This window comes from Capsicum annuum, chromosome 3 (assembly GCF_002878395.1).
Source record: "Capsicum annuum cultivar UCD-10X-F1 chromosome 3, UCD10Xv1.1, whole genome shotgun sequence".
Lineage (NCBI taxonomy): Eukaryota > Viridiplantae > Streptophyta > Magnoliopsida > Solanales > Solanaceae > Capsicum > Capsicum annuum.
The window spans coordinates 186521639-186536851 of NC_061113.1; the positions used below are offsets into that span (position 1 = coordinate 186521639).

Genomic DNA, 15213 nt, shown 5'->3' on the forward strand with positions numbered 1-15213 from the left:
TAAAAAAATTATCAATCTTCAATAATTAAAAATTAAATAGAAACAAACAATTAAAACTGTAAAAGTTACATACCATTTTTTCCTCCACAACAATTACACTTTTGGCACTCGCAGTATGTTGGGACCCACCCTTGAATGATGCCCGGGCTTTCTTTCTTCCTTTGTCTCTCAATAATTGGTATTCTTTTCTATTCCAATAGCGAATATACTGTTGCCATAAGGATTCACTTATCCAGTCAGGTCGTTCCAATTTGATTCGGTCATAATCCAACAGATCGTTAAATCTGGATCTACATCTTCTGAAAATGTTCCTCTTTATAAGACATGCATTCACATCATCCCACCAGTAAAATTTCTACAACAAAAATAAAAATATAATATTCAATCTTTTGTTCTAACAATGTGTTTAGTAGTTGATAAATTAAATCCTTACATGAAATTCTTAAAACATTCTTTCCCTGACAATTTCTGAAACCTTTTGCCAACTGGTCCAGTCGCCGTTGAAGTTATGACAAATGCATTTTCTCGCAGTTTGTCCAATTCCAGCATCTGGCCTAAACCTACAACATAAGATCAAACAATAATTTCATAGAGCATAATAATATAGTAATGAAAAAATAAATAATGTTATTATATTTAGAAATCTTACCCTGTCCCATATGAAATAAGATAATGCCTCCCATAATCATCACTGTCTTTGGGTCGCGGAGAAAGGGATGGTGGATGAACTGGCGTGGGCGGATCTGAAGCACCGGATAGAGTGTCGCCAAGATGAAGATCCGACAACCTAATAGATCCAGCAGAATCACTGTGTGAACCTGGGTGACTGCTACAGGAGGATACTGACGATGGTAGATGTCTGGATGTGCCAGCGGTTGTTTGATAGCACTGTAGTGGTGGTGGTACGGTGATAGGAGCAGAATGAGTCAGTGTAGACTCATGTAGTGGCCCCACATACGCAGGAGCATGAACCAAATGCTAAGACGACCTAGAATATGAGGGTCGTCCTGTCGCGTCAGCAAATCGACCCTCAGACATATGAATACCTATCGGTTGTCTATAAGGTGGAGGTTATTTTTTCTTTTTTATTTTTGTAGGATTAATTTTTCCCTTACCTTTGTCACTTCTACTTGACATCTAAATTATGTAAAGTTAACAAGTAGTTAGTTCCTATAAAATAAATATATAAGAAAACATTCCAAGTAACTAATTTCAAGTTACTAATTCACATTTCAAATCTCTCCAACTACACGAGATAGAAAAGAATATTTTTATTTCTATATAAATTATGAAAAAGTGAAAACAACAATCTTAAACAGTATATTACATATAAATCTTAAAAAAGAAACATAGTACAAAGCATAAAGACATCAATACATAATAAATACAACCTACATAACTAATCCTCATCTTCTGAAGACTCTCCACTAAACCATTCACCCTCTTCGAAAGTTTCCTCATCTCCTACCCACTCACTCTCTTCTTTCGTAATATTAACTTCTTTAAATATATTTTTGGGTGATTCAAACTATCCACTAAGCCAACGTCCACTAGCTGGTGATCAATCTGTATTTTATTTTGATACGCCGTCTCCAACACATTCTCAACTTCCATCTGTACTATAGGCTTTATTTTTATTACATCCCACCAATCAGACTTATCACTGCACAACGGGTAAGGAGTATAATACACTTGTTTAGCATTTTGCGCTAGAACAAATGGATCGTAAACAGGATACGACCTATTGTGCTTCACTTCAATGATGTTATGCTCCTTGTGTAATCTTGTGCCTCTTGTTCTTGGATCAAACCACTTACATCGAAAGAGGACAATTTTTTTATTGGGAAACCAGCATACTCCAGTTCTAAGATCTCATGTATGATTCCAAAGTAATCAACATCATCATCATCCTTAACCAAAACACCACTATTGTTTGTTTTCTTTGTTCTGGAGTGTTGTTCGGTGAAAAATTTAAACTTATTTACTGTGTAATGGGACATTGCATAAGCTTCAACTGGACCCAAAGAAATATCTCTCAAGAGTTGATTGTATGCGGCTGCATTTGGTAACTGGTGTACCTAAAAATATTATACATATATATATATATATATATATATATATTATATTTTAGTTGAGGAATGTGCAAATATTTAAAATTTGTAGAAATATTAATATACTTACGAACTTCATATGTAAACCATGTTACAAAGGATGCATACACTTGATTTTTGTGGAATTAAGTCTTAAATGAACTGAAGATCCAACATGCGAAACACAATTTGTTTCTTTAAGGAAATGAGTAAGCAAATAAAATATGTTAAAATTTTAATCTCCTTCTTCAGAAAGGGCTCAAATTTCGGGCAATTCAGCAAGACATACAAAGTTGTTGATTTGTGCTCCGTGTGAATGAGCCGGCGATGTATGGTTAGATTGATTGAAAATTAATATAGGTTGCAAATGAGGCTCATTCACATCGTCCTGATGACGATTCGGTCGGTTTCTTGAACAAGCAACTTCATCACGAAAGTAGTATGAACAAAATTGACAAAATTGAGACGTTTCTCTTGCAAGATATGCCTCAACTATAGAGCCTTCCACCCTATGTTTGTTTTTGGGACCCCTTTTAAATTTTTCAATTGTCCTGCACAATCTTAAGATTAGGTGTTTAATATTAAAAAAATATATGTATGAATTTAAATATGTTGTAATTGCTTACCGTTCGAATGGATACATCCACCTAGTTTGAACTGGACCGCTTAGCCGAGCTTCGTGCAGAACGCTGGCAGAAAAATCTTCTCCATCTTGTTGATGATAACAACAATATTACTTTCCATTCGCGCCAGATTTTCTTCTTTTAATATGGTGGCACATAAGTCTTTGAAGAACAAACTGATCTCTGCTATTGGTTTTCATATGTTTTCAGGTAAACCAATAAAAGCAATTGGAAGTAATTGCTTCATGAAAATATGACAATCTTGGCTTTTCATTCCATGCAAGATTTCTTGTGTCATATCAACCCTCTTTCCCAAATTTAAGGCATATTCATCGGGCATCTTCAAACTTTGAACCTGCTCACATATTTGACGCTTTGGTCCAACTTGAATGTAAAATTAGCCTTGGGCTTAAGAACGTTGCCAAATTTGAAGAATATTCTTATTTAACGTTTCTAAAATAAAATATCAAAATACTTAATTGAACTGTAATTAAAACTAAAAAGAAATTGAAAAACAGTTAGAACAGTTGAAAAACTTAACTCTAGTTGTCTAGAGATAAAGTAATCCAAATATTAATTAATAATTGATCGCTAATTCGTCACTAAAAAATTAGAATAATCGGTTAGGTAAAAAATTTATTCATCACTAATTTCTATTTTTTTTTTATAGTGGAATATAGTAAGTCGAACATCCCTTGTGCTTCTTTTCCAGTCCATCTCAAAACTATAAAAAGATTTGATATTATCACTTGAACCATCATAATTCATGTACAATATATTGTTTGACTGCTAACAGAACAATCAATCAATATATTTCAACGAAGAAAAAGTTGTGCCACGTATCTTTCTCATTCATTATTCTAGAATTTGAGAGCATAGAGTTTTTGTGTCATAATTTTGGCATACTAGCATTAAGAAATTCAATCATGGTCTCCAAACGTGTAATATGACTAATCACATTAAAATGACCAAATCTAAGAAGTCAAATGGCACATAATTAAAATCTACATATGCATGCCCTAATGAGTCTAGTCTATATATATACACCGTCAATATAATTTTTTTTACACTATCATATCAATCGCCTTTATCTATTACAACTCAAGATCACAAATTTCAAAAGTAGGAGTATCATGTAGATATCCCTTTGAATAATCTGATAGTAATAACCAAAAAAATCTTTATACAGGTGGTGTATATAACTTAAACTTGCCCCAAATGCTTCTAGCAGATAATATTCTCTCATTGTTATTATTTTCTTTCTCTAATCAAGTACTGCCTGAATTTGTATGTGGACCAGAAATGTTAAACTATCGATCTCTATACAGTATCTCCACCATAGATAAGAGTAATTGATATATTCAGTGTTTTGACTATATCTCTCTCAAATGAGAAAAGGGAGAGACGTGATGGTCACTGGTGGTTATGTCATAATGCACTCTTAAAGATAAAATGAATAATTACAGAAATTCCTAAATGTTTCTTACTATTGGAACAGACAATCCATAAATTTTTTTATTTGACTTCTTTAAGTAGTGATTGCTAAAATGCACCCTTCCTAAAACCAAAAGATTTATGGTGTCTTCCACACATGAACTTTTTTTTTCCTCTTCATTGAAAAATAATTTGTTGTGTGACGTTTCTTTGCATTGAATAATCATTATCTTTTCTTTTACTCATGAGTAGCAATGGTAGAGCTATTTACTCAACCATAGATATTTATGAAATAATTCTAACAGATTAAAATATGGGCAAATAGTTTAGTTTTAAAGAACTTACTGCTATCAACCTAACTATTTTTTTTTTAAATATTCATAATGGAAAATCTGGATCAGTATAATAGTTTCATTCAACCCAAACTTTAGTTTGATTCACACTCCATATTATGAGCAATATTAATCTTCTGCAGATAGTAAAAATAATGGAGTCTAATGGTCTGGAAAAAAATATAAAATTGAAACTTCCATGTAGACACGTAATATTTATTGGATCAAATTCATATAAAATTTAAATTTGATCCATATTTTACTGGGTCTAAAATTATTTTGGGCTTCAAAAAATAATAACCCTATTTTATTCCTTGTCAAGGTTCATCTCATCTTGAAAACCAAACTCATGCCACGTGTCAAGTGACGTGGCATCCTAGTAAAATTCAAGACCAACGAGACAACGCCACATGTACAAATGATGTAAAAATATCATTCAAATTCAAGAACCAGTCAAAAGTCACCAAGTGTCAAAGTGACATATTTCGGGCAATCACAAGCAACCAGGTCTACTCCCTATAACTATCAATAGGGGGTAACATAACATTCTAAAGGACATTCGGAAAAGAGGACTTTGACAAGCATTGGCAACATCGGCATTGACTATATTAAGTACTTGCAAGGAGAAATCAACAGAATTTTTTTCGGAGATTATTCCAAAGAGACAAAATATTTTTCGACTTTCTCGGTGATTGAAATACATCTCTAGGAGTCCAAATCGTCCAACGATTCGAGAAACACGCTACTGAAGGTCCTCAGATCATTTCTAAGTTTAGCAGAGAAGAATCAAGAGAGTTATAGAATTGTACTCACAAGATTATCAATAAAAATTACCTTTTTTCTTTTATTTATCTTTGGTTGCAGTTAATTTTTGACGTATTAAAAATTTGTTGCGCAAAAATTTTGGCAGGCCCAGTGGGACCAATTCTGTTTTTCATCTCTTCCTTCTACAAATTGAAAAATCACAAATTCAATTACTGTAATGGACTTTCAAAAAATTAATGACGTTCCGTGCAAGTAGTCTACTACTGCCATATCTACTGATCAAACTTGTTGGCCCCATCAATCAGCACAATCTCACGCTTGTGCTTTGGATGGATCTCAATACTTTACCTTTTTGAAGATGACAAAAAAAAATTACAAATTTTTGTTGTAACTACAACCTCTAGGGAAAACTTTGCATCTATGTTGTCAGATGAAATGTCTGCAACTTTGGAGAATCTGAGGACTTAACGAATTCTCCAACTTCAACGAAAGTCAACATCTTCATAGTTGATGAGGTTGACATGGATAAGAAGTTTGCAATGATGGAGCAAACTATTGAAGCCTTGAAGTAATCTGTTGATGAGAAAGATCGTCAAATCACTCGACTTATGAGCAAGTTAGATCTCTACAATCTCGGAGAGTCAAATTATAATCTAACATCACAAGAAAAAGTTGATTGTGAATCAATCATCAAGTCAAGTGACAATGAATGCGCTGATCGATCCGGTTCCGTGGCCACTCTAATAGTTCAACAACTGCAAGATATGATTGCAAACACTATCAAGACTCAATATATTAGTAAGTCACAAAGTTTTGTAGGATACTCAAAGTCGTATTCTAAGCGAATCGAGGGCTTACCGATGTGAATTGGATATCAACCGCTAAAGTTTCAACAATTTGATAGAAAGGAAAATCCAAGGCAACACATCGCTCATCTAGTTGAAACTTATAGTAGTGCTGGAACACATGGTGATCTTCTTGTCAAATAGTTTGTTCGCTCTTTGAAATAAAGGCAACGCCTTTGATTGGTACACGGACTTGGAGTCTGAATCAATTGATTATTGGGAGTAACTAGAAAGTCAATTCCTAAAGTGTTTCTACAAAACGCATCATACGGTCAGCATGATAGAGTTGACAAATACAAGACAAAGTAACGATGAGCCTTTAGTGGACTACATAAATAGCTGGCGAACATTGAGCTTCGATTGCAAAGATCAACTTTTTGAAACTTTCGCAATTGAAGTTTGCATTCAAGAGATGTGTTGGGGCCTAGTGTATATCCTCCAAGGAATTAAGCCTTGAACTTTAGAAGAATTATCTATGCATGCTCATGACATGGAGCTAAGTAATGCAAGTCATAGAATGGAGTCACCTATTTTATTATCCTAGAAAAGAAATCACGAAATTTAAAGACTTATCAGAAGATCAAATTGGGGAATCTATGATGACAATTATGAGTTTTACGAAGGCCTCCACAACACAATAGTTAAAGGAGGAAGCTCCAAAGCAACAAATGCGAGAGGTGAAAAATCAACCAACCTTGAAGGAGTTACAAGCAAGGGTATATTATTTTTCCGACTTTGATGTTCCAAAGATTCTTGACGAGTTGCTAGCCAAAGAAGTCATTGTACTTCCTAAGTCAAAGCAACCTGAAAAATCAAACAAAAGTCGACGATCCTAAACACCGCAAATTTCACTACATTGTTAGTAATCACACCACAAAATACTTCATCCTGAATGAAAAAAATCATGAAATTAATGCAAGAGGGAGAGATCATCATTGGTGATGGAGATACAGTTGATGTAAATCATGTTAGTTTCAAATTGCACCATATGAAAGGTTCAATTTCAAAAGCTCTATAACTCATGCGCTTTATAGAATCACCAAAAGTTGAAGAAATCATCATGCTACAATTTGGGAGCTTTGACCTAATTGGGGTCCATCCTTAAAGAAAACATTAAGCAAATCCATAGCAGATAACTTCTCAAATAGCAAAAAGTGATAATTGGACATGGATCGCTCACAAAAGAAAAAAATGTCAAGGAACTTCAAAACTCCAACTTTCAAAAGTCGACATAAGATTAAGTGCAAATCTGCTTCAACCAGTGGGGGCAATAAATACCAAACTGAAGTACAATAATACTTCATCACAAAAGGTTGGGAAGAATGTTACATTGCAAGAATTCTTCCTGAAAATGCTCCTCGACGTACGAGCCTAAACTGCAAGTCAAACTATTCCTCGATGCACGAGCCTAAACTGCAAGTTAAAATACTCCTCGATGCACGAGCCTAAACTATAAATCAAAATATTCCTTGATGTACGAGCTTAGAATGCAAGTCAAATCACTCCTAGCCCGCATGAGTCTAAACTATGAACAGCTCTACAAGAAAATATAATAAAAAAAAAGAAGAAATAAAAGAGCAAAAGAAAAAAAAGTATGAAGCTTGAATACGTTGTCAGAGTCCTTTACAAATGTCATCTTGAAATCAAAATAATTCTTCATTATCACCCAAGCAATGAAGTCTTCTCGATGAGGAAAAGACTTGTAATACTTCGAATATTGCTCGAGTCAAGCCTTCAACATATTGCAGAAGTAATGTGATCCAAAAATTAATGTAGAAGATGAAATTCATGAAGTAACCAAATCTGATGAGAAATAGAGTATCTCAAGATCTGGGCTACAACTTCAAAAAAGAACCTGCGAAAATATAAAAGTTTCCTGATGGTGATTTCCATGCATGACGTAGATCTGCAAGTCTACTTTCCAATGCAAAAAATCACTTTTAATTCTGATACTCGTATGTCAAGATACGGAATTCATCAGGAAGTTGCGCAATGCTGATAAAACTAGCAAACCAAAATTAAAAGACTGGTTTTGAAGCAATAACTAGAATGATTTAGGTATAATCCGATTATGATTTCAGTGTGAGATATAGATCTATGAATCTACTTTCCAACGCAAAAAGGCACCTGATTCTGATACTCCTACGTTGAGATATGGAATTTATCGTGACACTACGGAAAGTTGATAAAACTAGCGAACCAAGATTAGAAGATCGGATTTGGAGAAAAATTTGGGATGATTCGGATGCAATCTGATTGTGATTTCTGTGAGAGGCGTAGCCTTACAAGTACAGTTACCAACGCAGAAAACGACTCCTAATTAGGAAATGCCTAAGTTAGGATATGAGAATTTTCGTGAGTCTACACAAAACAAATAAAAAGTGATGAAATAGAACTGAAAGTTTGATTTCGGAAGGATACCTGAGCAGATCTAGCGAGAGTATGAGTGTGATTTTCACATAGAACGTATCCTCATGAGTCTTCTTTCCAACACTATAAGTTGTTCGTGATTTGTCCACTCCAAGCTCACGATACAAACATTTTAGCAAGGGTACATAAAGTTGTAAAATCAACAAGCCAGACTGGGAGACGAACTTTAAAAAGTGATTTTCGTCAATATAGAAGAAGTTTGACATTGATTTTTGGATATGACACAACAATAAAAGTTTAGTCTTTTAAGAACCAAGTCACTCATTATTTGGATGCTCCTACAACAATAAAAGTTTAGTCTTTTAAGAACCAAGTCACTCATTATTTGGATGCTCATACGTCAAGAAAAGGGTATTTTGGTGAGACAGCTCAAATTTGTGAGAAGACCAGTCAAATCTGAAGACAAACTTCAAAAATTAATTTTCGTTAATTCTGAAGGCATTTACCATTGATTTTTGGATATGACAGAGTGACATGAGTGTAGTTTCTTCATAACTCAATCGTTTAATATTTGGACATTTCTATAGCCAGATATGATTTTTACTTTGCGAGTGTTTGAAGTTGAAAATCAGGAAAGATACTCCATGTACCACTTCCACCGATGTTGCAAGGAGGTTGTATACTTTGCGTGGCATCTACTAGTGTGTAAAAAAGGTTGATGTGCACCATCAGTGTTTCCCAAATACATGGTCACAAAGAGGCCAAGGGATGTCTTTGGAAGGGCTACGAATTTGAAAAGATTGAGGTTGATATGATTTCATAACATCTCTTTATATAGAGACTCCTATGAATAATTTTCAGTTCATTCACAAGGAATGTTGTAGTGAAATTAGAAGATGATAATCCCTGAGAACTTTAAATTTCCAATTAGTTGGAAAATTACCATATTGAGGAGATTTCTTTGGAGGAGACTAATTCTTTTTTGAAACCAAAAGGAAAGTTAATATTTTTTTTCTTTGGTACATGAAACCAAAAGGTAAGCTGATATTTTTCCTTGGTACATGAAACCAAAAAGAAAGTTAATATTTTCCTTTGGTATAAAAATTCAGGTCAACTTTTTTACTTCATACGTGCAATATGTCATGTGAGGGTATTGTATTGATCCTTTTAATTCAAATACATTGAGAGGGTCACATTGTTGTGTTAGTAAGAATTACTTAAATAAATATTAAGGCGGTGATTTCTCATGTTCATACTTATCCAAGAAGAGTAAAAAAAATCTAGTTGGTCATTTATTTTTTTAATACTCTAGAAATAATATCAAGTTTGTACTCGATTGTGGGCGAAAAATGAGGATCGCCACAAATAATTTATTGGTTGCTTTGACGAAACCTTTCACGACATGAAAGTTCATAGAGGAAACTTTAGTTAGACCACTCACAAGTATTGGTCTGACTAAGATGGACCGATGAGAAACAAATGCCTTTGAAGTCATGAAAATGAAAACACATTCATGAGTACTTCAAGTCTCACCACCAAGTGTTGGCAAGACTACACGTCGACAAGCCTTGAAGTAGGGGGTATCTATAGATGCGTAAAATTTATTGGATCAAATTCATATAAAATTTGAATTTGATCTAAATTTTATTGGGTCTAAAATTATTTTGGGATTCAAAAAATAATAAGCCCATTTTATCCCTCATCAAGATCTATCTTACCTTAAAGACCAAACCCATGCCACATGTCAAGTGACATGGTATTTCATTTAAATCCAAGACCAACGAGATAATGCCACGTGTATAAATAATGTGGAAATCTCATTCAAGTTCAAGAATCAGTCAAAAATTGCCAAGTGTCAAAGTGACATATTTCGGCCAATCACAAGCAACCAGGCCTACTCCCTATAACTATCAATAGGGAGTAACATAACATTCTAAAGGACATTTGAAAAAGAGGATTTTGACAAGCATTGGCAACATCGACATTGACTATCAATTTCTTGTAAGGAGTAATTAACAGAGTTCTTCCTGGAGATTATTTCAAAGCGATAAAATATTTTTCGATATTCTCGACGATTGAAATACATCTCTAGAACTTCAAATCATCCAACGATTCAAGAAACATACTACTGAAGACCCTCAGATCATTTCTAAGTTTAGGAGAGAAGAATCAAGAGAGTTACAAAATTGTACTCACAAGATTCATTAATAAAAAATACTTTGTTTCTTTTATTTATCTTTGATTGCAGTTAATTTTTGACGCATTGAAAATTTGTTGCGAACACTCCAAATTAATTAGTTTGATTTGAAAGATTCTTTTTTTGATATTAGGGATGGGATATTCTGTACATTTTAATAATAGATTAAAAGTGCTAATATGATTGAAGTATCATCTATGAAAATTAAACATGACCATTTTCATATATTTAATTCAGTTCAAAATTTATACTATATTATTCAATTTATGGAATTATATAGTAGGGGTACGTATGTTGTGAAATTGATATTACAACTTGTTACCAACACCAGTTATGATGTGATGGATAATATTCTTTCATCCTTAATTAGAACTTTCAGGCTTTAAATATAAAAAGATTTATGTCATGCAAGAAACGTTTCTTCTGTAAATGATCTTTCTATTAGTAAATTCAAATTAATCAAAATTTCAAATCAAATAGTATTAATTAGATTGGATTAAAAAAAAGAAAGATGTTACAATTTGTTAGCTTGCACTTATATCTGTGCTTGCATCTATATCTATTTTTGTCAGTTTCAAGATCCCAATACGAGCTGCAAGTACAACTTTGTTGCCTTAGATCAGTCTGTGTCATCCCACTTTTAAATGAGAATATATATATATATATATATATATATATATATATATATATATATATATATATATATATATATATATATATGTATGTATGTATAAATGTATGTATATATTCATTTTACTTTAAAATATCACTATTTTATCAACTGTAAATACATAATTGTATAAGTTAATACTTGAAAAATAAAGTGATCAATAACATGTTATAAAATTTCACATGTTTTATTCAGAATTGTCTAGCTAGTTCCTTTTACATAGGGACTGACTTTCATATGATGGATCTTCATGATATATGGCTGAAAGAAAAAAATAAAGAAAATAAAAGAAAGACTCGACAGCAAAATAAGCTAGGCATGTAGAGGGTGTTTGGGTAAGCTTATAATTTTAAAAATTGCTTAAGAAAAGTCAATTTTGACTTTTTAAAAGCCAAAAGCTAGAAGCCAGAAGTAACCATTCCCTTGTTTTTTTTTGGGCTCATAAGCCATTAAAGTTGACCAAACAAATGATAGTTGTATCCTTTATAATTGTCCCTTATTCCAAGTTTACTCTCTTGTAGCCCTAATTCTCTTTCACTAGACAACATACTTCTTTTTGCTCTTAAAAATTACTCCCTGTTCTTTCTCAACATCGTTGTCTCTCAAATTATTGCATTTCCTTCAAGATTCTCTCTCAAATTGCTGTATTTCCTTCAAGATTCTGCAGTAACTTCTCTCAATTTTTATGTCTTTTTCTTTATTTTTGATTTTTTGTCTCATTTTTTTCATAGCCAAACCTTTGATGTTGACTTTAGAAGCTTTGATACCATATAATAGAGAGAATCTGTGTAAATTTATGAAGAAAAGTTATTTACCTTTAGCTGTCTTTACTTTTTTCTGTCAAGAAATTTTAGTGAAAAGTAAATACCAGACAAGTTAGTTGTTTTTGCTTCTTTCTGAACATGCAACTGTCTAGTTGTACAATAGATTTCAAAGTTAAGCCAATTGGATTCTTAATTCACTTCTTGTCAATTTCGACAGTCCTAATGGATCACTTTATTGAGGACACAAAGCTACTCATTAAACTATTGGAATAATGTACTTGTCAACTTCGACAGTCCTAATGGATTACTTTATTGAGGACACAAAGTTACTCATTAAAATATTGGAATAGTTAAGATTGGATCACTTGATCAATACTTGTTTTCAATCTTTGATATGCTAGCATTAGTGTATTACTAATTGAGTTGGGAGTGTAATATATAATTACTTTTTTAGGATTGAGCATTTGGCTGGAGAAAAAATGATCTCTTTTGACTTAGTTGTGAACTACAGAACTAACATTTAAAATCTTTTCTTCAATCCCTGTCTGCTTTGTTGTCTCTATCATTTTATCTACTAGCATCTCTGTCAGTAGAAAATGAACTATCCAATACCATATATACCCAATTTAACTTCAGTCCTATACAATATTCCAAGTATTTCTACACAACCATAAATGCAAACGAAGTTTTGTGCTATTATATCACCTAAAAGATAATTACAGGTCTATAAAAGTGGAATTAGTGACTTGAAAAATAAGGCAAATTATATGTTACAATAGGTTAAAGTACACTTATCGTGTAAGCGTTCTTTTTTTTTAAAAAATTTCAGTGTAGATAAGATAATCTGACTGCCTTCTTCAAGTCCCTTGCAGGAATAACTAATCTTACACCCCTCTTTGTTCTTATGTGTTTTATAGATATTGAACAAAACAGGATCATGAATTTGTTTCTTATTCTTATAATATTTCTTTTTCTTTTATTATATATTTGTTCTTACTTATCATAGTATTCACTCACATCTTAAGATCATTTATATTCCATTATGTCGAAAACTAGTTTGGTACGAAGTAACGCTAAGTGGGACGATGATGCTCATATTTCTTTTATAGAGGTGTGTGAAATAGAAATTAGAAAAGGAAATAGGCTGAACTCATTTGAATAAAGATGGATGAAAAATATGGTTGATGAGTTCAATAATAAGACGAGAAGAAACTATACTAGAAAATAATTAAAAAATAAGTGGGATAACATGAAACAGGACTAGGCTTTTTTTAAGCAGATGATGAGAGAGAATACAAGTTTAGGTTGGGATACTACAAAAAATAAAATCATTGCAGATGACGATTGGTGGGAGCAAAAGATTAAGGTACGTATCTCGCATTATTTTATATTTCTTTGTTATTTCTCTCATTATTTAATTTACTTAAGTAGTTTTTTTTGTTTCAGATGGATCATTGATATAGGAAGTTTAGGAATAGTGGTCTTTCTCTCATATGTTATCACTGTGATGAATTATTTTTAGATATTATTGCTACGGGGGAAAGAGCATGTGCCTCCAATCAAGAATAAATTTTTGGAATTAAAGTAGATTTGGACGAAAAAAACAAATGATGTTGATGATTTTGACAAAGAACACTTTGTTAATATCAATGATGAAGAAAGTGATAACCCACATGTTATGAATTCTCTTATGTTTTCCAAACCATTATTAAAAAGACAACTTTCAACTGATGATATAGAAACGAGCAGTCGAGTAAAAAAGAGTAAGACAAAATCTGCTAGAGAGGAACTACACTCTATATTTGAGTTAATGTCAAGCAAAAGTACTGCTACATCTCATGCAGTAGAGGATCCCACCATTGATAAGTGTATGGACTTTTTGGCAAGTATACCTGAAATTGTTATCCCGTCTGAAATCTACAACTATGCAGTGAACTTGTTTCTAAAGAAAGACGTCCGTAAAATATTTCTTAAGATGACTACTGATGAAGCTCAGAAGTCTTGGTTGGCATATAACTATGAGTTATACCTCTTTAAGAAAATGTGAAGGATGTATTCGTTTGATTTTAGTATTTTTGTTGTTTGATGCTTGTTATTATGATTGTACGCGTGAACTTTATACGCTATGGTTGTATGGTTAAAATCCTTTTAAAATTGAGTTGAATTTATATGTATTATTGTATGATACGGGTGTACCAAGCTCTCCAATAAGTTCTACAAGATATTCAACAAGTTCACGATCATTCACACGTAGCCAAGCTCGGGAGTTACAAAAACTCCAAGCTATGTTCATGAAAATGGTCGTGTGTGAGTTGGTACTTGAGCCTTCCAATGGATTAAATATTTTTAAGTGTGAAGAGAAGCCTTGAATTGTAATAAACTTACACTCCAAGGGCACCCTTTGGCAAGGGTAGGATGGTTATTTGTTATCTCACTTTGTGGACTAATATAAATAGATAGTGTTACGGTTATTTTTGAGTTAGTTCATTCATATTTTGGAAGAAAAAAAACACTTTGTAATATTTGGAACTTCTCTCTTCATTAGGAGAAGCCCCAATTCTGAAAACTCACTAGTAAAGTGATACTAGTGTTGTTTCTTGGATAGAAACTAGGGTCTTGGGGTTCTTTGAGTTCCTATTGGTCCAAGTAAGATCTTGGTATTAATATTCATTAATCTTAGGGTCCTTTCTCTTGTTAGGGTTCTTAGATCATTGAATATTGTGTGTCAAGTTACTATCCCTCTTGTAATCTTGTTAATCTTGTGTTGTTAGAATCTTGAAGTCTAGTGAAGCCGTGTGAGGCTCTTTCGATTCACTAGCATTATTATTGACTTGCTTGTTCTTTGTTGTTAGTATCATCTTCTTATTCTAAAAATGTGACTCTTGAAGACTAGTGAAGCCGTGTGTGGCCTATTTTGATTCACTAGCACTTGTTGTTCATCTTGTTGTTCTTCTTGTTGTTTGTTTCTTGTGTTGTGATCTTGGGCTCGTATCATTTGGTATCAAATCAAGACTGGTTTTTGTTCCCACAAATCCAATCTTGGGTTTGATTAGTAAAAAAAAAAGTTGATAAAAACTGAAAAATTCCAGAAAATAGCAATCTGTCCATTTTTGTGTTCTTGGC

The 15213-nt window shown here is 32.9% G+C and overlaps 1 pseudogene; it reads left to right on the forward strand.

Annotated features, from left to right (window-relative positions):
* Positions 1 to 13132: 13132 nt before the first annotated feature.
* Positions 13133 to 14137, forward strand: LOC124897304 (annotated as a pseudogene).
* The last annotated feature ends 1076 nt before the right edge of the window (positions 14138 to 15213 follow it).